Raw genomic sequence first — 24,683 nt, forward strand, 5'->3', positions numbered from 1 at the left:
GAGCAATTGCTCTTATTTGTAATTGGCCTCCAATAAATTGTTTATTTTTAGGCAGTTGTCTAACATATCATTCTCCCTCTCTTTCTGCATGGTGGAGAGTGGTTTGCCTTGCTTTTAGCAAAATCAGCCCCAAGTTCCTGGCTCAGATATCTGGGAAACTGGCATAAAACCAGTTGTTTTTGTTTTCATTTCAATCTTGATGTAAAACTTCAAAGGTTTGTTTTCTAGTTTTTGAAATTTTATTTCTCTCATTTTCTAGATTAAAATATTTTTACGCAGAGACAAGAATGACAGTTATGGCGAATTAATGAAACAACACAAACAATATGTTTTTGATATCAGATATAGCAAATTTTATTTTTAAAATAGGCAAAAATTGCTTATATATTCTATCTTGCCTTTAATACTTTCAGTAATACCACTCTCCTCTTGCTTTAGATTCACTCATGTCTCCCACACATTTTTTTCCCTGAACAAATTATAGCTAAGGGCAGCCAGATGGCCATGGACAGAAAACAGGACACCTCTCATTGCCTGGACAGATTTCAAAATTGACACAGCATCAGCACACAAATGAAGCCAGATAATGTGGCAGAAACAAGGTGTCTGCCTCTTAATGTGTAGAGTGCGAAAGCTGAAAGAATAGAATAAACTTTCATGGATAGTTCTGGTTTGCAGATATATGAGAATAAAATTGTGATGAAGTGAAGGTTTGTGCTGGGATAAAAGCCAGCACAGTGAGATGGTGCAATTCAATGTCCCAGTCTTGGCCAACCGGTTCTACCTTTTTGCTTGAAGAAACACTTAAATCCAATGTTTAATTCAGAAAAAAAAATTAATGTTAAAGTAGGTAACTTCATTACAAACCATTGCCAGGTATTCTTTAACGGAGTGTTTAGGTACTTTTAAAGCTGTGGAATTAAAACAAATAATGTTTGACCTTTATTAACAAGGTTCCCTTTTCATGCCTCAGCTGTTATCCATAACACCTGTAGCAAATTGCTATGGTGTTCTTACACAAAACCAGATCTCTTGCAAAACTGATGGAAAAAAAAAAATGAAGAACAAGGAACATACAATATCACATTTCTCTTAGGTGTTTTCCATGACTTTCTTTGGGTTGTAGAAAATGTGCTTAAGTTTATGGTTATCTCAATAGCCACATTTCTCCAAGCAGATGGCTGTTGTAAAGTGATGATATTGTGGGAGTAAAAACCAGGGCAGGGGCCCCAAAGGTGAAATTCAACCCCCTTGAGGCTGATGATGTACCTGTTTTGATTTGCCAATGATCATACAGGAAATAATCCCAGCAATTTTTCTCTACAACTCTTTAAGTGTGCAACAATAAAAAAAAAAAAAAAAAAAAAAAACAATGCTGGAGGTGGAAGAGAAAGTTGATAGGCAATACTATTAGTATATATAGTATTTAAGTGGTGATATTAAAGAGAAAAAAATCAAAAATTAAAGAAATCATGGAAGGAGATATGGAGATTCTAAAGGTAAGGCAGTAGTTTTAGGTAGATTTGACAGAAAAATATGAAAACTTGCAAGAAAAAAGTGGAAAGTTTGTGTTCATTTCTACTTCCCTAAGTTGTGTCCAAATTGTAAAAACTGGCCTTGTTTGCGAAAACACAATATCCAGTGCTCAAGCCTACGCAGCCACTCAATTGTAAGCATTATTTAAACCTAAGTAGCCTGGTTTGACAATGTCCTAAGCAATTTTTAGTTTTTTTTTTTTTTCACTAAAATACTATCGCCTTGTGAAATCAACTGTTCTAACGGTAGGAGTGTGCTTTCCAAAGTATGTGACTTTTCCGACTTCTCACTGAGGGTGCCATGAGAAGTTGGTTCGGTTTTAGTTTTTCTTATTAAAAGAAGAGAAAGAACATGTCATTACTTATTTTATCTGTCCAAGAATTCCAAAGGTTGCACATCAGAAGGTCATGGCTCATTCCAAATGTTAAACATATGCCTTTAATTAAAGCTGAATACATCTATAGGTTACAACGTATCATGGATCGTTTCCCCAATTTAAAACAGTGAAGCACAGTCCTATTTTACAAATATTCAGGAGCTCTATTTTAAAGATACATGGGTCATCTCTTATAATTTATTGTTTGGCCAACATATTTCAATAGTTTTTCATGAGTAACAACTGCTAAAGCTCAAAAGATAGCAGTGTGTCTAACAATCAGTTAGACAAACAGCTTGGGTTGTTTCCCAAATTTAAAATTCTATTTGAAAGAAGGAACAATTCCGCAGCACATTGCATATGAAATGTGTAAAGGTATTTGCCTTAATTTCTTCAAAATAAAGAAAATCTCCTATCCAAATAATGTGGAAGGAGGAAAGGAAATAACTACCTTTAATAAATAGTATTTGCTTAAATAATATGCGCTGATAAGGGCAATATATTATAAATAAATGTATCAACATTTCCATAATTATATTTGCATCCTTAATTCATTTATGGTCTAGTTCATTTAGTGCTAATTCTTAGTGCTGACTCATTTAGCTAATATTTACCTAACATCTACTGTGAATACTGAAAACTGAGGATTTATTTTTGTGTCATTTTTATAGTCCTGAATGCTTTACACCAAACCACAATTCCTTTTCCCCAAATCAGATATTCATTTTATGAATTAGAATTCTTCGTTGTAACCATTAGAAACCAATACCTATTAATCAGAATAGAATTTCTGTGTAGGAATATCCGTAATTCAGCTAGGAAACCAACTAGTACTCAAAGAGTAAAGAGTACAACAAGACCATGAACAAACACCACAAATGTTCACTGGTGAAATTCTTGTAATTACTAACACCTTGTCTTGGCAACACCAACAAGGCTATTGGTGTAGCCTAGATGACATTGCTGAAACCACTGGTAAAAGCATACATTCTCCACTGTCTCTCAATCCCATTTTGAAGTGATGGGTAGAAATATCTAACAAGCCCATGTCCTAGTTGCCAAGTGGAACCACAGAAAATAAATAGGGAGCTTTGGGTAGCCGTGTATACCGATAAAGAAAGATCACTCCTCAGAATCCGAATTGGATGAATACTTTTAGGGATGCTGATATTGTCACTATTGTTATAATGTCATAATGTTTTACCATTTTAATTCTTACATTGTCACATACACAAATATTTAGCATAAAAAATTAACTTGATGTGGTGATTTATGAGTTAGTGTTGAACCAGAAGCATAAATCTTTATGAGCACTGCAAGCACCACCCATGTTTTATATAGCACTGGAATCGCCCTCTTTCCTCCTCTTCCTCTCTTCTTTCCTGTTTCTTTTTTCAGAAGAAAAAATGATATGGAAACTTGGACATACAAATAAATACTGTGATTTTTTGACACTTTAATATCATTTTATTAGAAAGCTTGATTTTAAAAAGTTTATATTATTTTCCATGATATAGCTTTATAGGTATAGTTATTCCCTTCTCTACCACCCCTTCCTCATTCTGATCCCTCCAAACCCATTATCCACCCCCAGATTATAAAATAGTATAGTCCTTGAGCAACAGTCTCAAGTCCAGCAATCTGCTATTTAAGTATATCAAGACGTTCCTGGTGTAGCTAATGGTAGAAAATCTAGTACCCTTTGTCAAGGTAAATTTAACAGTTGATTCAGTGTCCTCTTTTTATTTGGGAGTAGAGCTGTGTATTTTTTAAAGCAAAGATTTAAAGATTTATTTATCTATTTGTGAGACAGTAAAGGAGAGAGAGAGTGAGACACACACACACACACACACACACACACACACAGAATGATTTGTGGTTATTTCTCCAAATTATCTCAATGGGCAGGACTCTGCCACCATATGAGACACCGCGATGGAGCTCTGGGTTCCTAGCTTTCGGTTGGTTCACCCCTTGGCTGTTGTTACATTTGGAGATTAAAACAGTAAGTAGAAAATCTCTCTTATATGTTTGGCTCTGCTTTTCAAATAAAATAAAAGTAAATAAATAAAATGTAAAAGCTAAGAAATCATTTTTAAATGTTGACAATCAAATTTCTTAGATTTTCTTTGGAGAAAGTGAGTAAACACAGCATGGGAGTATGTTATATGAGGAAATTTCAACAAGTTAATGGAAACCATTTTCATTCCATTTCTATGAGGATTTATAAGTTCCTTGGCATATCATTTGAATTTTATGATATGAAGCAATAAGAATGGATGCTAATTAATATGACAAATATAACAAGTTAATTATTCAGGACATTTAAACTTTATACAAGGCAAGGGGAAACAGAAATACAATGTGCAGAGTTTGCTAGAAGCAATTTCTTCTTTTTTTATGATAGTAATGTACAGATTTTTTTCCTCATAGATTTTTAGAAGAATATGCAGATACTTCTTATGAGGGTACTGTGAGCAATACTTAAGATGATGCAATTATCAATATTCATAAATAAGTAATTATAGGTAAACATTCGTAGAAAAATAGCAGCACTTTATACCACCAGTCAGAGAAAATGGAACTTGAGTTAGCTTGTATTTTCTTTTTTCTTTTCTTTGCATTTCTTTCAATAATTTTGGAATGCTGTTGCAGAGGTAAATGTTCATTCTAATCTCCACAAGTTTTTGTAATATGTTTAGGACTTCTATAAAAAATCCATCTCAAAAATTTCTGTGATGTCTTCTACTGACAAAATTGCTTCCTTCTCAAAATCTCAAATTCTTCTACACTATAAACAAACTAAAAACAAAACATTTTTTGTTATAGGGATTTTCCAAGTTTTTATTCTCAAGATCGTATTTATTAAGAGTTCATTTTTAAATGAATAATGTCCATTGAATATATCCTAATGAGAATTAAAATGAGAAATTGAAAGAGATTGCTTATTCATCTAAAATAACAAATGGCTCACTGGGAGGGATTTTACCCATTGCAGCGATAAGAAGACTTCCCTGCCCATTGCTGAAGCTGCTCAAGTGGGAAAGCCAAGGTCCACCTTAGTATCAACATGGAAATCCTTTGAACTTCCTGGACAATCCTTCTTGAGAATTGGCATTATGCATAATAATAATTTATTTTATTGTATTTTTTTAAATAGGAAGGCCCCAATTGTCTTTTTAATTCAAATTATACACACACATATATGTGTGTATGTATATATTATGTATACGTGTGTGTGTATATATACATATAGTGTATGTGTGTGTATTAGTTTAAAAGCATTTAGGGTCTGGCACAATAGCCCGGTGGCTAAATCTTCGCCTTGCATTCACTGAGATTCTGTATGGATGCCAGTTCTTGTCCCGGCTGTTCCACTTCCCATCAGCTCCCTGGGTTTGTGAAAACAGCAGAGGATGGCCAGAAACCTTGAGACCCAGCGTCTGTGAGGAAGACTCAGGAGAATCTCAGTTTCTGACTTACATTCAGCTCAACTCTGGCCGTTACAGCCACTTGGGGAGTGAACCAGAAGATGGAAGTTTTTCTCTGCTTCTTCATACTTTTCAATAAAAATAAAGTAAATCTTTAAAAAAAAGAAAAAAGAAAAAAAGAAAGGCAAAGAGCGGGAGAGAAAGAGAGGACAAATCTTCCACCCAGTGTTTTACTCCCTAGATAATTACAATAATTAAGCATGGCCAAATGGAATCCAGGTGCCAAAAACTCCATCTGGTTCTCCCAAATGGGTAATAGGGGCTGCTGCCTTCCTAGCCCCAGCAACCGGGAGATGGATCAGACATGGAGCACCCAGGACTTGAACTGGGATAGACATGTGATACTAGTGTGGGCTTTAACCAGCTGTACCACACTAGCAATCTCAGAGAATTGGCTTTTTAAAATTTAACAAACAAAAAACCTAAAGCAGAAACAAAAGTTTTGAATGGGTACTAAAAGTGCATTGTTAAACTTCAAAAACTACATTGAAGAAGCATTGTAAAAAATACATCTTCCCCAGCCAGAACCAGCTCTTCTGCTCTCCATAAACCATGAATATTATTAGTTGCCTGTCTAGTGTGGGTAAGGATTGTCTAATGTTTACGATACTTAAATATAATTCTCTCTTTTTAAAGAAATGGAAGATTTTAATCTTGCTATTCTATGGCTTACTTTTTGGAAATCTTGCAATGCGTTCTGAAGATCTTAAAAACACTCTCGCTTATGATTCTGTGCTTCTATGGTAGTAGTTACCATGGATGGAGTAGGTTTATTTAATTAGTTCCTTATTAATAACAAGCTGTGGCTGCAATGAACAATTTTACACAAATATCTTTTCACAACTGAGCAAATGTATCTGTGTTAAGAATTACAGAAACGGAACTATTGAGCCAAAACATGTGCATTTTCAATTTTAGGAATTCCAGCCCATTTCCCTCGGCAGAAATCTTACCACTTTACTGTCTGGAAGCATTCCTTGAAAGCATTCATTTTCTCATGAGCTTTCCTTTGCAAACTGTTATCAAGTTTCAAGTTTCAAGATCTTTGATAAATCTTTAATTTACTTTTTTATTCTGTCCTGCTTAAACACACTTCTAATCCAATTGAAGTAATTCACTTAGAATTGTAGGTAAGAGATTTATACAAGAGTAGGGAAACAGCTGTATGAGCACTAATTGTCATCCCAATGGAGATTGTTCAGTGTGAGAAGTAATGTTATTACAATGAAAAAGAAAGATAGCAAGAATAGGCATGGTAGCATCTTGGGTAAGCCTCTCCTTGTACTCCCACATGCCATTCATTATCAGAATGCTTAGATCTGAGTCTATTTTGTTTCCTATCCAGATGTCTTCCAATGTAGATATTAAAATAATTAGGTCCTTGATATCAATAGTGGAGACACAGTTGGAGTCTCTGGCTCCTGAACGTCACTGGGTCCAGTAACAGCTCTCCATCGCTAGACCTTTCTAATACATCCATTTTGCTTTGAATGGAGGACTCCATGTAACAATTAAGAATTTACTCATCTTGCTGGGGAATACAATTTCTTAGGAGACACACGCTTACAAGTTGGAAAGTGAGAGTGACAAATGAACATGTGTTAATCAAATGAATTTAAATGAAAAAGAACAAACTACTGAATTAATAAATGTTGTGTAATGGCATTTTTCAGCTATTATGAACAATGTTGTTCATAGAAGCAAACAGGGAAGTAGGGGAGTCTGTGTTTTCATAATCTGACTTTGCACATTCTGTACAATGTTGTTTCCTTCAGTGTACGTGTCTTTATCTGTCTTTGTGCCAGCAAGTTGCTAGCTTGCCCAGTGTTTGCCTCTTTCTCCATTGTGGTGGGCTGGGTTCCTCTGGAGGCTGATTCTATAAAGAAGTTGAACATGCTGAATGTGGATTAGGGATATTTAGGATCCAATCTAGAGGTAGGGAGAAAAATGAAGCAGAAGTGCTTGAGACCTGATGACGACTGCATCTGAGCCCAGAATGCAAGAACTGGAAAAAGCTTTCAGAATGACATTGAATTGTGCTAGGAGAGCCAGGTCTTTCTCACTTTAGCAACATAAGGCAATGGACAGCCTTCAAAGAAGTACGTCAAAGGATATACTCTAGAAAGGCATTAGCTATGGTATGGGTGTTCTGTGCAACACTGGGTAAGATGGAAAACTGTGGGCTGTCTGCTGAGAGCATCACATTCTGAAGGGCACCAAGTCCTCCAAGAACAACTCAGAGTGTCAGCCTTGCATGGCAACAGCCACTTCAGATCGCTTCTCGGCCTTTTGGCTAAGATCAAGTGTAGTATCTGTTCTTATCAGTTTAATAGCTGATATGCCCTCTACCAAGGACAATATGTTAAATGGATTTGGGGAGTCTGGAGTTGGAATAGCTTACTCTGTCCACTCCTTGCATCGACCTGGTATTGCCGTACCTCCAGGAACAATGCACCTTACCATAAAAAAAAAAGTCACTTCAGAAACATTATTCAAGCTAAAACATAGAATAAAATTTCAGATACCAGAATACTTTAGGTTAGCATGAGATTGATACATGAGATATAGAGATGTGGTTATTACATTGGATTCTTCCACTACTTCTTACTATAACCTTCGGTTTCTTCATATAAAGAATCGATGATGATATACACTTCATAAAGTTAGTATACAATTTAAATATATTTCTATACAAAGAATTTAGCTGACTTCTTTATACATAGTGCGTATTCAGCAATAACCTTAAACACTTGAAAAGGTCAATCACCAATACTTACTATGCCTCTATATAATAACTATATACAATTATATATTATATAATAGATTACATTTTAATATATAAAAAGTATGCTGATATATTATAATTATTATTAACTTTGTGTTTAATTATAATACCTTAATAGAATTTTTTGGGGAGGAAGAGAAAGAAAAAGGAGAGAAAAACAAGGATTTCCTAGAATAGCTTCTTTCATTGCTATTGATTACATACGTATACTGTATTATGGTGTTGATTACTTAAGCATATTGTTTTACCATACTTTATTATTCTATAATGCCAAATATGTTATATTCTTGTGATAGAAAAATAGAGGAATTTGTAACTTTTACTCTTTAGCGTTCACATTTATGGAAAGATATGGGTAGTAATTGTGTCTGAACTCCATTCATGGGAATTTAGAGACTCCCAGCTTGTTTTCTAGGTCTTTATTGCAAACAGAAGTGAATAGAAAAATATAATGCCCTTGAGAGAATCAGAATCCATTGAGAGGACAAACTACAGTGTTTCATTCAGAGACACACTTTTAAGAGGAAAATTATCTATTGGAGGTTAAGGAAAGAGATATGGTTCATTCATACAGGTGAAAAAGTAGATATGAAGGAATTCGATGTTCAGACAAATTGTGTTTAATATGGAGTGGGAAAATATCTACAGTAAAGAATATCAAGCTAGCATAGTAAGTTTGATATATCAAACAGCATCAAGAGCATAAAAAATGATGTTAATTTATTAAGGGTTTTAAAAAATTAAGATCAGAGAAAGATAACTTAGAAATGCATGAAGATGCCAAGCTGCCTAGACAATCTTCCCAATAATAACAACAACCACCAAAAAATCCAAAGAACTTGTGTAAAGTATATTCCGTTGCTTTAATTATCTGGAACTCTTTTTTGAGGGACATTTTCCAGACTTCATTCCGCACCTGTCACCAGGATCTTCCCATCCACAACTTACTATGCCATTGGATCTGTTGCTGAATATACTATGTATAGCCTGATTCCTATCAACTCTTTCTTTTTGTGAACCCACCATTATTTTTAATGCACAATTCTAGATACCTTTATGCTCTTCATGGGAAAACATTAAGTAAGCAAAGGAAATGATCTCCATACTGTTCCAAGAAAGCATGCTTTTCTTCCCACTTATCCTCTTAGGAGCATCAAATTAGTGCTAATAGACCACTTGCTGGTAAGATAATGCTTGAGAGCACCCAGCAGAATTGTCATGGAGAATATCTTAGAAACCGCATGAGCATATCATATATTGATAATAATTAGGACATGCATAATGAAGGTGTTTTTGCACAGCCACACAGAGACCATTTCAATGTTGCTCAAATAAAATGTTTGAGTGCAACATCACTGAAACAGAGTTCTTAAAGGATTATACTTTAGTAACAATCACTTATATAGCTTTTAAGGTTGCAGTTTCCTTATGGTCTTTCTGTCACTTCTAATTTGAGTCAGTGAGGGATTACAAACAAAAAACAGATTAAAACAGCAGACATGTTGTAAGCGATCATCATTCAATATTCCAGACACTCTCAATGGGATCCATGGGAAAAATCCAACATTGTGTCCTTTCTAACTACAATTGAAAAGCCCAGACAGCTGGATGAGAAAACAAAGAACTTTTTAACTTAAGAATAAGACATTTTTCCAATTGCTTTAGTGAATCCTCAAAATTGTATCTCCTTCAGAATTCAAATGAAATATCGTAGTGTACAACCCACCCAATGTGTTTTAGCAATATAGAAAACCTTTCTCCAAAGAAATCATATTTGCCATATTAATAGCTTACAGCGAGCGTAGAGCACTGCATGCACATTTCAAACGATTGAATTCCTCCTACCCCTTTGCTTCCTCAGTAGTCTAGACCATTTCCTACCTATTCTAATGTGTGGTTTAAAATTCTGTGTTCTGTTGTTTTTCTCTTTCCACAGCTCCTTATTCTAGTCAAAGTGATCTATTGAAAATGAAAAATGTATGTTCATTCTCTGCTTAATTTTTAACAGTATGACTTGTAATAAAAAGGGCACTTTTCATATCTTCTTTTTCTGCTTTTCCTTATCTTGAATTTTTATGTATTCAAATTCGGAAAGGAGAGACAAAACCTTTTAAACAACAAGATTCAGGCTCTTCAGTAGCTAGAATTGGATTATGTGGCTTCTGATGTTTTCAGACTTCAGCGGAAGTTGTGGTTATAATTGCTCATTTTAATTCCTGTGAAATTTTCAACTCACATGCTCCACAACAGCATCCACTCTTGCCACTATTCCTTTCTGTCATTTTCTACAGTGTTTACCCCTGGGATGTTCACCTACGGTTTGATGAAGACAATGTTATTATCTTGGTCTGATACATGATGAAAGTGAATCCAAAATGACTAAGGAATTTGCCCAAAGAATGATTAATCACAAACGAATGAGAAAATAACAATTTAAGTGCTCTACTACCAGATTTTGGACTCTTTCCCCGTCATGAGACCTACATCCTAATACCATTCAAGTCTAGTTTTAGCTAGAATGTCTGAGAACTTTTCCTTGATCTGCTGACCAAAGGAGCCTTATCAATTTCCCTTCTCTTCCTTATCATTTTTATACGTAAGTTAGTAATTTATTGTGGTTATAAGCCCAGCTTCTTTTTTTCCCCAATAAGTTTTAAAGTTATAAGGGCAAAATCACAATACCACATACAGCACATATATTGTCTTTTTTAAAAAATATTTAAGTTTATTGGGAAAGTCAGTATACAGAGAGGAGGAGAGACAGAGAGGAAGATCTTCCATCAGATGATTCACTCCCCAAGTAGCTGCAACAGTTGGAGCTGAGCTGATCCAAAGCCAGGAGCTAGGAGCCATGAGTTCTTCCAAGTCTCCCACGTGGGTTCAGGGTCCCAAGGCTTTGGACCATCCTCAAGTGCTTTCCCACGCCATAAGCAGAGAGCTGGATGGAAAGTGTTGCTGCTGCGATTATAACTGGCACACATATGAGATCCTGGCCCATGCAAAGCGGGGACTTTGGCCACTAGACTATGGTGCCAAGCCTTTTCCACCAATTTAAATTGAAGTGGTCACTCCAGAAAATTTAAGGAGGAAAAGAAGATACCAAGTGATTGTAGCTCTTTAAATGATCTCAATTTTTAAATTTGATTTCTGTTTTCTTATTTTTCACTCTTACATCATTGTAATATCAAAAGGCTGTGATTTATCCTCGCTCCCTCCCTCCCAGAAAAAAACCTCTCCTACATCAACACCAGTAAAAGCAATTTAAATTTGAAAAACTGTTAAATACAAATGAGTAGTCTTTTGTTTTTAGCCTTTCCCTTTTCTTTCCCAAATTTACCCATTTCTGGTGTTTGCTATCTCTCTCCCTCTCTCTCTGTTTCCTTTTGATTATTAAAACTATCCATCTGTAGCAACTTTCCAGTGCAGTGTTTCATCGGGGATATCAGAAACTCAAGATACTTTTTATCGAGTTCAAAGGAGGGCCCAGACAGTATATCTGATCTGATATAATATACTCTGATCAAACTGACCTGATAAATATAGAAAAGATGTAATGGATGGATGAGTGTCTGAGCTCATTTGTTTACAAACCATACAAAACTTCAGGCTCCAAAACCCAACAAGCATGCAGTACAATGGAAAGGGGTGGAATGGGCATTTATCTGACAAGTCATCGCCAGGAAAAACATTCCTGCATATTGGCCCATTTTTCTTCAGAATGTGTCTGGGGTGAAATGGAGCATCTTTTGTTTTACTGAAATAACTCAGGAGGTTGACAGTTGCATGATATATGTCCTCAGAGCTTAAACTGAAGAACTAGAAAAAAAAGAGTAAAAACTTATATAAACTTGAAAAACAAGTGACAGATTATTCTAAGTACTATATACCTTAATTAATATTTTCTCTGGTTTTTATAAGAAGATCAAGTGTAAATGATATGATATATCTGAGGTAACTGCAGAAAAATGATGAAAAAATAGAAAGAAACATCCATCACATACCACCACGCGGGAAGAAACAGCATTTCGGTGAATGAATCAAAATTAACATCCATCACCTTTAGTCAAAGGTTAAGTTTGAAATTTGTGTTTGTAAGAGATCAAATATCTTGCAAAATCTATGTCTTACAGAAAGGTGCAGTTTTAAGTTCACTGTGCACTTCCTAATAAAAGCTGAACAATAAGGATAAGCTCTGCTAGAAAGTGTAAGAATCTTCTTAGGACTGACATGTTACAGATGAGAATATGTGTACATTGTTAAAACTTTTCACTTTTCTACAGTCTAGTAGAATTCCCACAGTAGAAATCTGCTAGCTTTGGACTTATAACAACTTATATTTATATCATCTATGAACACATTTAAACATTACAAAATTTGAGAGCAGTCTGTGTCTCTCTAATGTTCTTTCCTATATTTTTTATAGTTAACATTCTTATAGTTAACATATTTGCATGTATAAGCACACTTCAAAAAGTTTGTGGAAAAATGAAATCAATAGATGCTTATTATAAACATTTCAAATCCATGGGCAGAATTTTTTCATAAGTATTTTCTCTAAACTCCTTTTAGGTACTTCATACATAGGATTTCACGGTTGTCTGTTTTTTCTTTCTTCCTTTTTTTAAAGCCAAAATAAACTCATCCTTTAGTTCAGTTTTTTTTCCATGAACTTTTGGAAATGATCAGTGACTGTGTGTTTTAGAAAGTTCTGAGTGACATTTTATTTGAAGTGTCCCAAAAAGCAAAAAGTCACTAAGAAGAAGGTTTGAGGTTGGAGCTGGATGAAAAGACAACCTTGAACTAATTTTAGTTTGCAATTAGCACAGATCAGAGTGTGGCAAGTAAAAGTTTTAATGATAGACTGGACCAGGCCTTGAAGTAAATTATGCATAATTATTCATACCTGCTATTTTTGGCTTGCTTGATTTGTCCTAGACCTCTGGCTGAGGAAACAATTTGAAATAATTAGTGTACTAGTGCATTGACAATGATGAATGAATTGAATACTTCTTATGCCAAACATAGGTTTTGATAAGAAGCAGATAGCTTTGGCAACAGTGGTATTTTGTTATGGGATCCCAGAAAATGGAAAATAGATGCTGTTTCCTTGTGATATTCCTAGTCATTTCTTATTGCAGTCTCTAAAACTCTGAATCATTAAAGAGACCATAATTAAAAAAATAAAAAAGAAAAAGCAGTGAGAAAAAACATATTTCTTGCTACAAAACTTCTAAATTCCATATTTACTTATGTGAAAGTTTTCATGATTGGGATTGACAATGAAATTGTAATACACTGGATGCAATATCACAGTGATTCTTTTAAACTTCAATTGCACAGAAAAAAATTTTAGACTTCAGTGTATTTTTTTGGATCAAATCTGTGTTTAGGATAATAAAGTTCTCCCAATAAACTAAATGCAGTGTTTTTGAGATAGATTTCAAATAATTATACATATATTGCATATGAGCATTTTGGGATTTTTTGTAAATATTTGTTTTATGAAGAAAAAGCACATTGAATATTAACTACATGTTAAATTACTACTCTAGCTAAAACATTTTATTTTATATGGAAATAAGTAAGAAAATTTTCAGCAGAATAATGAATGCATGTGTTCAAATAGAAAAATTATGGTGTGCCATTAAAGTTAAACCTAGTGGAAAAATAATTGAGTCCCCAAAAACTTTTGTCTGTAAATTATAGAAAGCTCTTTTGTTAATTAAGCATACATTTAGAAGCACAGTATATTCACATTATTCAATAAAATAAGCACTGACAGTTATCTCTATGTGAAGATAACAGTTATATGTAGCTGAAAGTTTGGTCAGATGGTCAGACAACATTTTTCCTTTTTGCTGGAAAAAGTCCAGCCCACTTTTATCACCTGAGTGAAAAACTGGAATTGCTTCTTCTATAGATGCAAAGTAATATAAGAATTAAAAAAGTCACAGAAAATGTTTTGACTCTATGCTATTTGAATTTTCTCACTTTTCCATTTGTGCATGTTATTTTCAATGTTTTTAGAGAGTAACATATTACAAAACCCATGTTTGCAATGAAAATGGCATTGTTTTTCTTACAAATGTCATTTTCAGATAGATATAGTTTTAGTGACTAAATGTACACACTATTACACATGCACACATTAACCAAGTCTTAGCTGTGTTTTAAATGGTGGATATGCTTTGCTTGTATCATCTTTATTGTTATTATTATGTCCTTGACACTTAAGTGATGCTTATTTTTATACATAGAATAAATGAAATATACTTTAACATTAAATATGCACAAAAAACATATCAACTCATTTTTTGATTGTGATAATTAAATAATCCTTCATGTCGCTTTAACCTCAACTGCAGATAAAATTAAAGCACATATATGATTATATATGTAATTTTTTTGTTTTACCAGATATCATAAAACTATTACTTCGAATTTGAGAGGTATTATTTATGAGACCACAATGTCTTAAAAAAGAGGCTTCTCTTGGCTTTGTTCTACCGCCATTTAAAATTTTGGCTAAAATTCCAAATGTAGCAGATATTCAGTTGGAATATCAGCATGATATCATATTGGTTTTGATTCAGATTTCCTGATAATAAAATTGTGGCATTGAGTCTAATTACTCTAAGTGCTTTGTCAATGAGGGCATTCCATAATGTTACTGGTTTCAATAGAGATTGAAATTGTGGCTCTGAGCATCAATGGATTTTAATATTAAAAAAATTAATAAAAGAAAGAAAAAAATCATAGGACTAAAATTACCAAAATGTAAATGGGACATTTAGCTTAGTTTATGGCATGGTTTTCTGCTTTCTTTTCTTCACATTTTGTTGAATTGGATTCCATCAGTCAAATCGCACAGAACATCTTAACTGGCATTTTGTGTGTGTGTGTGTGTGTGTGTGTGTGTTAGATGTGGAAGAGCAGTTCCCTGGCAGTGGGCTCTTTTTCTTTCCTTCTTTCCTTCTTTCCTTCCTCCTTCCCTCCCTCCTTCCTGTCTCTCTCTCTCTCTTTCGTTTTAAGATTTATTTTTCATTGGAAAGTCAGATTTACAAAGGGGAGCGACAGAGAGTAAGCTCTACCTGCTGATTCACCCCCCCTCCAATCCGAAGCAGAGAGCCCAGAGCCTCTTCCTGGTCTCCCACAGGGGTGCAGGGTCCCAAGGCTTGACTGCTTGACAGCCGTCCTTGACTGCTTTCCCAGGCCACAAGCAGGGAGCTGGATGGGAGGCAGGCCTGCCGGGATTAGAACCCGTGCCCATATGGGATCCCAGTGCGTGTGAAGTGAGAACTTTAGCCGCTAGGCTACCGTGGTGGGCTCAGGCAGCAGGGCTCTTTATGGCACATGGACATGAACACACTGTGGATGGAACATGCAGCAGAGGCGGTGATGATCCATAACCTGATGTCTTCTATGACAGCCCTCTTTACAGAAGAGACAGCCACAGAGTAAACAGTCGTCTCTGCTGGCTCTTAGGCGCCATCAAGTCCTTACATGCAGCTGATTTCCCACCGCTAAGTCCTCTTTTAAGCATAAGTTTGCCTCCATTAAGGCCAAAATACCAGAGGAGGTTCTTCCGTTCAGCAAGGAAAGAACGGGAGTGGAGGGGACAGAACAAAAAGGGAAACATATCCTGCCATGGTGGCAGAGTGGGGCTGAAGGGAGGTGCAAGGGGGCAGGATTAAGAAGGACGAGAGCATGGCCTAGGAAATGACCGGAAGGGCAATGGGCAGCACGGCACACAAGGGAGAGAGGAGGAAGAGGAAGTGGGTGGGAGGGCGGCTGTAAGACATTGGTGGATAGGATTGTCAGAGCTGCAGGGGATTCGTAGGTGGGTGGGGATTAGGGAGAGTGGCCGCAAAGGATTGGTGGGTGCGGTTGTCAGGTGTGACGCTGTGAGATTACAGCAGATTGGTGGAAACAGGATCACAAAGTTACAGCCGATTGGCAGACAACAAAATTTAAACCTGAAAGGCACCAAACTTGAGAAAGCCAAAGTAGGGGAAACAGATTTTTAAAACAGTACAGAGGGGGAGTGGTGGGGTGACTCCCAGTTCCAACAAACTGTATCACATAATACAATGTAATCAATGAATTAAAAAAAAAAAAACAGTACAGAGTCCAAAATGGTGAGAGCCTTCATGGCCAATACTGGAGTCACTCCTGACAGGATGGACTCTGAAACCCAAGTATAAATTATCCATATTCAAACCTAAATATCAATTATCATAGAGGATTAGTTTCTTAGAGCTATTGTACAACACAGAACACCTCTTGTGGGATGCAAAATTTGATAAAGAATGAAATGAAAGGATAATTTCTTTGAAACATCATTACGTATTATAAGATAATACGTGCAGGCATCTTAGTGGTTTTTTTTGTTCGTATTACTAAGTTGAGTTCAGTAGTTTGCTTATAATCAGGGTATCTGAAAATAAGCATGTTTTTGGTATGTCATGAAGTCAATATCATGGAAACCAAATGGTGCCCATGTAACTGTTTTTCAAGAATTATATTCTTTTTTTCCATTTTTCCCTTTATTTTTGACAATCTTTACATAGTTAATAAGGCACAAAGGTAGAAACTATATTCTGATAGATTTGCTTAGCTCAACCCTCAAAAATGCAGTTTTGCTTTGAATCACACATAGGCATGTTTGTATGGGTTCCTGCAAATTATCCTGCAAGTCATGCACATTTTCAGTTTTCATGCATCATCTCCATGATAATTGTCTCTAAACATACATAATGAAGGAATCAGTGTGTACTCTTAGACAAAGTGAACAGCTCTGTGAGAGACTTACTTCTGTGGCGACATTTTTCTGTCAAGATTTTTTTTTTAAAGATTTATTTATTTTTATTACAAAGTCAGATATATAGAGAGGAGGAAAGACAGAGAGGAAGATCTTCCGTGCGATGCTTCACTCCCCAAGTGAGCACAACGGCCGGTGCTGCACCGATCCGAAGCCAGGAACCAGGAACCTCTTCCAGGTCTCCCACACGGGTGCAGGGTCCCAATGCCTTGGGCCGTCCTCGACTGCTTTCCCAGGCCACAAGCAGGGAGCTTGATGGGAAGTGGAGCTGCCGGGATTAGAACCAGTGCCCATATGGGATCCTGGGGCGTTCAAGGCCAGGACTTTAGCCGCTAGGCCATGCTGTCGGGCCCATGATTTTTAATAACCACTATTAAGCCTCTTTTTACTAGGAACCAGGCAGATTCTATGCTGAAAGTAGACCCATGTTGAATTAGATGGAAAAATAGTTCTTCAACCTGACATATTACCACTTTCAGCACCAAGGGTTGTCCCTATTTAGATTTTTATGTACAATATAACTACGTGGCAATGGATATGGTAGTTTTTTTTCTTTATGATAACATGCATTGGTACTTAATCGTAAAGATTATGTTGAATGAATATGGTGGGATATACCAATACAAACTGCAGCTCACATTTGCTTCATTTTAAGAAAAATCATGCACAATATAATTTAGAAGAAAACAACTTCTGAAATGTATTCATTATTACTAAATTCTAAAGTGCTTCATGGTGCAACTTCAAAGCTATGTTAGAACACCATGTTTATTTTCTTTTTGATAGGATTTCTCCTGTTCTAATAAAAACATATTTTATCAAGCCAAACGTTCAAGAGTCTGTCTGAAGTTTAATGGAGATTCTTCCCAAGATGGCATTTAAACAAAAGACAACACCTACACATCACAATCTAGGTCCCTGGCCTGACTTAAAACTTCTTTGAATATATGGCCACCTCTGAGTACAACTGTCATGTGTAAATGAATGTCTCATAGACATGTGCCTCTCATTGATAACATTTCTTACAGGGCATGGTGTAAGCCTGAATGTAATTTTTCTGTAGACAGAAGGCCTCTGTTTGGGTGGACAGCTAAAACGTAGTTTTCTGTGAGATAGTATGCAATTTCTCCCTTTCGCTTTCCTTTTTTGTTTCTTCCTTCTCACTAACCAAATGCCCCTTCTTCCCCGCCCTCCCACCATCCTCCACCCCACCAGTCTTTAACCCATCAATTCATGTATTTAAATATCCTTGGAAACTGAAAGTAATCTAGAAGGCTATTAGCATATTGTTATAAATGTTAATGGGCTGACACCAAGGATGGGCTTTTTCTTTTTTGGTGGTGTTGTGAACATCATGGGTTTGAATGGGGAAAATCTTCCCCATTCAAAGTGTCACCCTGGCCCTTCATTCACTTGTCAGGAGCCCATTGTGTGTCCAGACCTTGTCAGAGGTTACTAGATGTTTAGCTGCAGCAGCTTGCTTTTGAGATCTGGGAAGAGGGCTGCTGGGACAGGGAAAGACAGGCCCAGGCAGCCAGGTGGTGCCCAACTGGCCAGTAACTGACAGAAAATTTCACCTAACTAGGCTGAACAGTCAGGCCTGCCTTACAAAAGACCCACATGTGTCCTTAGCAAGCTTCATTAACTCTTTTTGCTGGGGCTGCACTCCTCTGACATATTAATTAGTTGTGATGCTTTCTCTTACTCCAACTAACCTTTCCATTGGTCATTCAATTCAAGGGGATCCATTGGGAACTAATAACATAAAATGTGAGCAAAATTACTGGAAGATAAGAGAGGTCTCTGGAAGAAAAAGCATATTTCCTACCACTTGATTCATTTTATATGAAACAAAAAGAGTAAAAAGAGTATCAAGTACCATTAATACCTCAGTCAGAAAGATGACCAAGATGACCCATTCCATATTGTCAATAAAAATAAGACATCAGTCATTACATAAACACATGGGTGTAGTACATAAAAAAGTACCATACTATCTTCTTTTTATTGAAAATCAAAGAAAACTTAATGAAATATTAGGGTGAGATATTTCCGATTATTTAATGTTAATGACCTGACGTTGGGATTGTAAATCAATTCATCAGTTTGATTAAATTTTCACAAATTAAAATACTCTTAGTGAATGAAAGCTATAATAACTAGCTTAAGATTTTATAAAAAGCAGAGTATATTCAAAACCTGTAAAGGTTTATACTGCTGAAAATGAGATGAGTATTTTTATAGTCTTCAATTATTTCTGTTTTTTATTCAATTAGCTTATGAGAACTCTGGCTATGGATGGAGCAAGGGTTACTTTTAGTGTTGGATCAACCAAATTTGTATTTTCTGGTGTTTTGACAAATACAGGAATTCTTAGCAGAGACATTTTATAGATATAAATTAATTCAGAAAAATCCAAAAGTCAGAAACACATTTGATATGTCACCCATGATAAGTATGAGTGATGTAATTTTTTTCAATTCTCACAACATGTTTGTAACCTGTCAAGCCAATCAAGAAAATAGTCTTGTTTTGTCATTTTATATCTTGTGATTTTTCAACTGAAGCAAAGTTTAATAATCTAAAGAAAATTAAGAAAATAAGTGGAAGAGGAATAGTGTGTGTATGCTTACTGTTAGATGCATCAATTTTCATTAATATTGAAATTCTAAAATTAAATTTTGCCATCCTTTTATTTGCATTGCTGGATGTATATTCAAAATATAATCGTTAGAACTGTCTCTGCTTAATTTTGGCCAGCTTAGTTATATTGATCTTATCAATAGTGTGTTAATATGAATCTTATTCAGGCAGAATCTAACATACGTAAATCCTAGGCAATTTTTAAGACATAAGGCTATAACAAGTAAGTTGTGAATTAAAACAACAGTGTGGTATTAAAATAACAGTCACATTTTAAACAAAGAAAAGGTGATTGCCTCAAGCATGGGCTGGTTTTTTCCTATCTGTGCTCAATAAATTATAGACTTATTCATAAACAAAACTGAACACCGACAATCTCGTGGAAAAGATGCATACTTCTGTCTTATCACACATGTCTTGGAGGTGTCTGCTTTAAGGTGATATGATTGACTGCAGATTCAACAAGGAAAAATCTTTCAGAAATATTCGAAACTGTGATAACATTCCTCCCCCATCATAACAGCTTTGGCCCATATTCCTATAACAAGACAAAAGCATAACTAATTTATTTACTCCAAACTTTCCTATGCTGAGTCAAATATAGATACTGAAAGATCTAGGGAAAGCTGCAAGTGTTTACAGTTAGTGCAAGGAAGAACAGGCAGGTGTATAGAAAGGGTGAAGCAGACAGGGGTGGAAACTCATCGGAGTGTTTATCCTATTCCTCCCACCCTTCAGAGACTCCTCTGCAAAGAGTTCTCAAGGGAGAAGGGAGAGAGATGGTGCCTTGTCTGATGTTTTGATCTTGTTTTGGGGGAAAAGCAGCATTAGTTTCTAAGACCCACCTTGAGGATGAGGGAAAATTTCCTTTTTATAGAAAAATAAGTGTGAGAATGAGGAAAAGATCACAGAAGCAAATTGCTTCTGAGGTTACTTTTGAAGCCTTTCATTCTTTAGTTCAAAGCACTCAACAGGCCAAGCACCACAGTTTGGGCTATTGATTTCTGAGCCCCAATCCCATATAAAAAAAATGGCCCTTGATCTAAACTGTGATTGTACAAGTTTGAATTTCAGTTTATGTTTATAATTCATCAGTACTCAAATTTTGCACATGGGTGAAAGGTGCGCTTAACTATCAAGGAGTGTTAGGTTTCTGTGACACTAAGTCTGGGACATCTACTTGGTTCATAGCTTTCCATAGTAATAAAATGAGTATAGTATCTTTCTCCAGAAATGCTAACGTCTTTATAATTACTGAGTAACCCAAATAAACCCGATCAAGGCAAACAGCTGAGTGTGGTCATGTTGAGTATTTCATCATTGTTTTTGTTAAGGAAATGCAATTACTCTAAGCTATTATACAAGAAGTTTATTACCTCTGGTGACATTAGTTCTGTTTTTAAATCCATTTTTAAAGAGTAGGTGCACCTATGTGATTTACGTATCAGTTTGGGTAGGGAAATTACATACAGATTCATAGCAGGGAGAATATTTACACTATATTCCAGGAAGTCTAGTAGATTTTAAAGGAATATCTGTCTTGAATTTAAATCAGAACTAATTATTACCCTTCAACATAGAAATGTAAATTAGAACCTAAGTTTAGAAGCACACATCTTTCTGAAAAGTAATTCCTTGTTTTACTAAGCATTCGATTAATTTATAAGGCAAATATTACAGTATAAAGAGTGGACATCATTTGACTTCACTGCCAAGCTATCATTTGGGATACCCACATCTCAGATTCTCTGGCTTCAGATCCAGTCTCCGCTTTTTGTTCCAATGATCAGTTGACTTAAAGTGAGATTTAACAGTTAAGAGTTCAAGTGATTAGGTCCTTGCCCTCCTCCCCCCCCCCCCCCCCCCGAGGGAAAACCAGGTTTGTTCCCGGCTACTTACTTCAACCTGTTCCAGCCCAGGCACTAAAGGCATACAGCGTGCAAGCCAGTGGATTTGTGGCTATCTCTTTAATTCAGTCTCTTCGTCCCTCAGACTTTCAAATAAATAAACAAAACTTCAAAATATCATATGGGAACATGATACCTATACAAGTGAGAATTCTTTTTAAAGTAAGGAGGTTTGCAAAGAACTTACACTAATCAATCCATTTCTGAAGAAGTGATCGTGATTATCTGGTCCTGAAATTTTAACATTCAAACCAAGCTCAGTAAATCTGATGAGAGTATCATTTACAAAGGAAAAAGTACATGAAGCATTTTACAAACTCGTTTTAATTTTTGTTCTTTCACATATCTGAAGAGATACACACGACTAACGTTTCTTAGACCCTAATTTTGAAAGTCTGATGACAATAGCTTGGGGGAAGAGGAAGAGAAGTGATAGCATTTTTTGTTTGACCCTGACACTTTCATCTGAGGAAATAAACACACATTGGTCGTAGTTGGCAGTAGTATGTTGTCTTTGAAAATAGACCCTTTTTAATTAATGCAATCCAAAATAATGTTTAAACAAATTGGGTCATGAGTGTCAGCATTTGATGATTTAAAGTGTTGTAAAAATGATTGGTGTTTACAGTGCAATTTGCTCCAGGAAAAATGGAAACCACTTGAAGTTGGAAACGTGTCAATATTTTATGGCATATTTTATACCAAATATGACCTTTTCCCAGTGTAAACAATACTCAACTTTAAACTGTTGATTTAATGTTACGACTTACAGGTATAAAAATCACAGGTTGTTTATTCAAGGACAAAGTTTTTAATGGCTAAACCACAGGAATTGATTAACATAAAAATTTTGGTATATGAAGGTCTATTTTGATGATTAGAGTAATTAATTTGGGAAAAAATTGACTACATTAGTAGAATCTTAGTTTCATCTTAGTTACTTTGTATACCTCTAATCCTAAGTGTTGGTCACCAAAATGATTACATGGCTAAATATTTGATTCTGTGCAAGATAATTATTTTCCTAAAATTATAAATTGCTTTCTAAAAATTAGCTGTATTTTTAAAAAGATTTATTTATTTTTATTGCAAAGTCAGATATACAGAGAGGAGGAGAGATAGAGAGGAAGATCTTCCGTCTGATGAATCACTTCCCAAGTGACTGCAACAGCCGGAGCCGAGCAGATCCGAAGTCAGAAGCCAGGAGCCAGGAGTGTCTTCCAGGTCTGGATTCTGTCATGTCCAAGGCGGGAACTTTAGCCAGTAGGCCACCGTGCCGGGCCCAAAGGTTAGTTTTTGATTTCTGAACCATGCTGTAATTCTATTATAAATTACTCATGTTTTGTCATTAACAGTTTTATAAAAATGAAGGACAAGGCTCAGCGCAGTGGCCTAGTGGCTAAATCCTCACCTTGCAACAGCCAGGATCTGGTATGGGCCCCAACTTATGTCTCAGCTATTCCACTTTCCCATCCAGCTCCCTGTTTGTGGCCTAGGCAAAACACTAGAGGATAGCCCAAAGCCTTGGGACCCTGGAGCCAGGTGAGAGACCTGGTATAAGATGCTGGCTCTTGGCTCCTGGCTTCAGTTCAGATCAGCTGAGCTCTGGCCTTTGCAGCCACCTGGCAGTGAACTAGTGGATACAAGATCTGTCTATGTGTTCTGCACTATATAAGTCTGACTTCCCAGTAAAAACGATACATACATACATACATACATACATCCACACATATATAAAATGAAGGACAAGAACACAGGTAAGAACATTATGTTTTCCAAGTTTTTATTTCTCTTTCTTGCTACTTCCCTTGATTTCTATGCAAGTTCCAAGGTATTTGTGAGAGATATTCAATATTGTGATGCAAAAGCATATCACATTCTATTCCTGAGCTTTTTTTTTTGTTTCTTATTTTTTGGTGATCAAAATACTACATTAGATTCATGCCACAGTGGAGAGATTAGCAGTGTTAGAATTAAAGAAAAAACTGTTTATTCTTGTGCTGCTTAGTTTTTGCAATTTGCAAAAAAATTAGTTTGAAGAATGAAAGTAATAATTTATGTCTCACAGTTATATACAATGATATTTTGTAAAATATTTTACGAACATTAGTTTCCTTAATTATTGTTGGAATGACAGTGTTATAAAGTTATATAACTACAGTACATGAATAAATACGTAATAAAATGCTTGTCAGCGCTTGCATTTGTTGTGTAAATTGCTTGAAATGTATCGAGAATAAATTATGTGAAAATGGAGAGGAAAGCAACACTTTAGAAATGACTTTCAAATTGTACAATTTCAGTTTCTTATGGAGATTAAAATGAACCCATACAGATGTTTTTCTTAGTGTTTCAGATATCCATGCAAACAGCAAATACACAAAAACACACATTTAAGACTCATATCATACACAGACCACACATATACAAACATGGGTTTTTTTTGTACATAATGATCAAAATACATTAATTTGCAAAATCAAAGCATGCATTTATGTTAAATATAACATAGAGCTAATTGGGTGTATTGATTAGGTGTGTGCATGGGCGTGCGCACGTGTGTGTATTCTAATATTTCTAATAATCACTTGGATTTTCCCTAATTATTTTATGAGTAATTCTTTTCTTGTTTGCTACTTCACATCTTAACAAACATTTTCAGCTCTAAGTATTTGCAGAATGCTGGTCAGCTACCTGCCAGCAATTCTATGCGCCAAATCTGCAAGCACACTTGTCTGGGGCTGTGCCTGCCTTGGTGTTCACTGACAACTGAGTGTTGAAATCTCTGGGGGGTTTCCAGGAGTGACCACAAGACTGATGCTTTGGACTGCCTGTCCACATTTGGAACTGTAACAATAAAATGATTTAGCGCTCCCACATCTGCCTTCTTTCTTCCGAGTTGATGCTCTCTCTCTCCCATTGGTAAAATTCCAGTAAACAACTTCAAAGTCTGACATAGGTTGACAGTACACTACAGGTGCAGAGGGTCAGTTTTCTCCTTTTGTAGATTAAATTTTTTTTTCCTTTCAGTTATCAAGTTTGCCACAAAAGTTATTTAAAAGTGATTTAAATTGTTAAAATTGTAAAAACTACACAACAAAACAGAAGACCACAGTAGAGCTTC

At 35.7% G+C, this 24,683-nt stretch overlaps 1 protein-coding gene and 1 non-coding gene across 3 annotated transcripts in view; both read left to right on the forward strand.

The window, feature by feature from the left end:
• The window catches only part of EPHA3 (EPH receptor A3), a 317,639-nt gene that overhangs the window by 40,851 nt on the left and 252,105 nt on the right, over nt 1-24,683 (forward strand). The gene's annotated exons all lie outside the window — the stretch shown is intronic.
• Nucleotides 7,677-7,863, forward strand: LOC118758999 (U2 spliceosomal RNA). The gene has a single exon (XR_004995925.2). It is a non-coding gene; the product is annotated as a U2 spliceosomal RNA (small nuclear RNA).

Source organism: Ochotona princeps, chromosome 3 (genome assembly GCF_030435755.1).
Source record: "Ochotona princeps isolate mOchPri1 chromosome 3, mOchPri1.hap1, whole genome shotgun sequence".
In the NCBI taxonomy this organism is placed as follows: Eukaryota; Metazoa; Chordata; class Mammalia; order Lagomorpha; family Ochotonidae; genus Ochotona; species Ochotona princeps.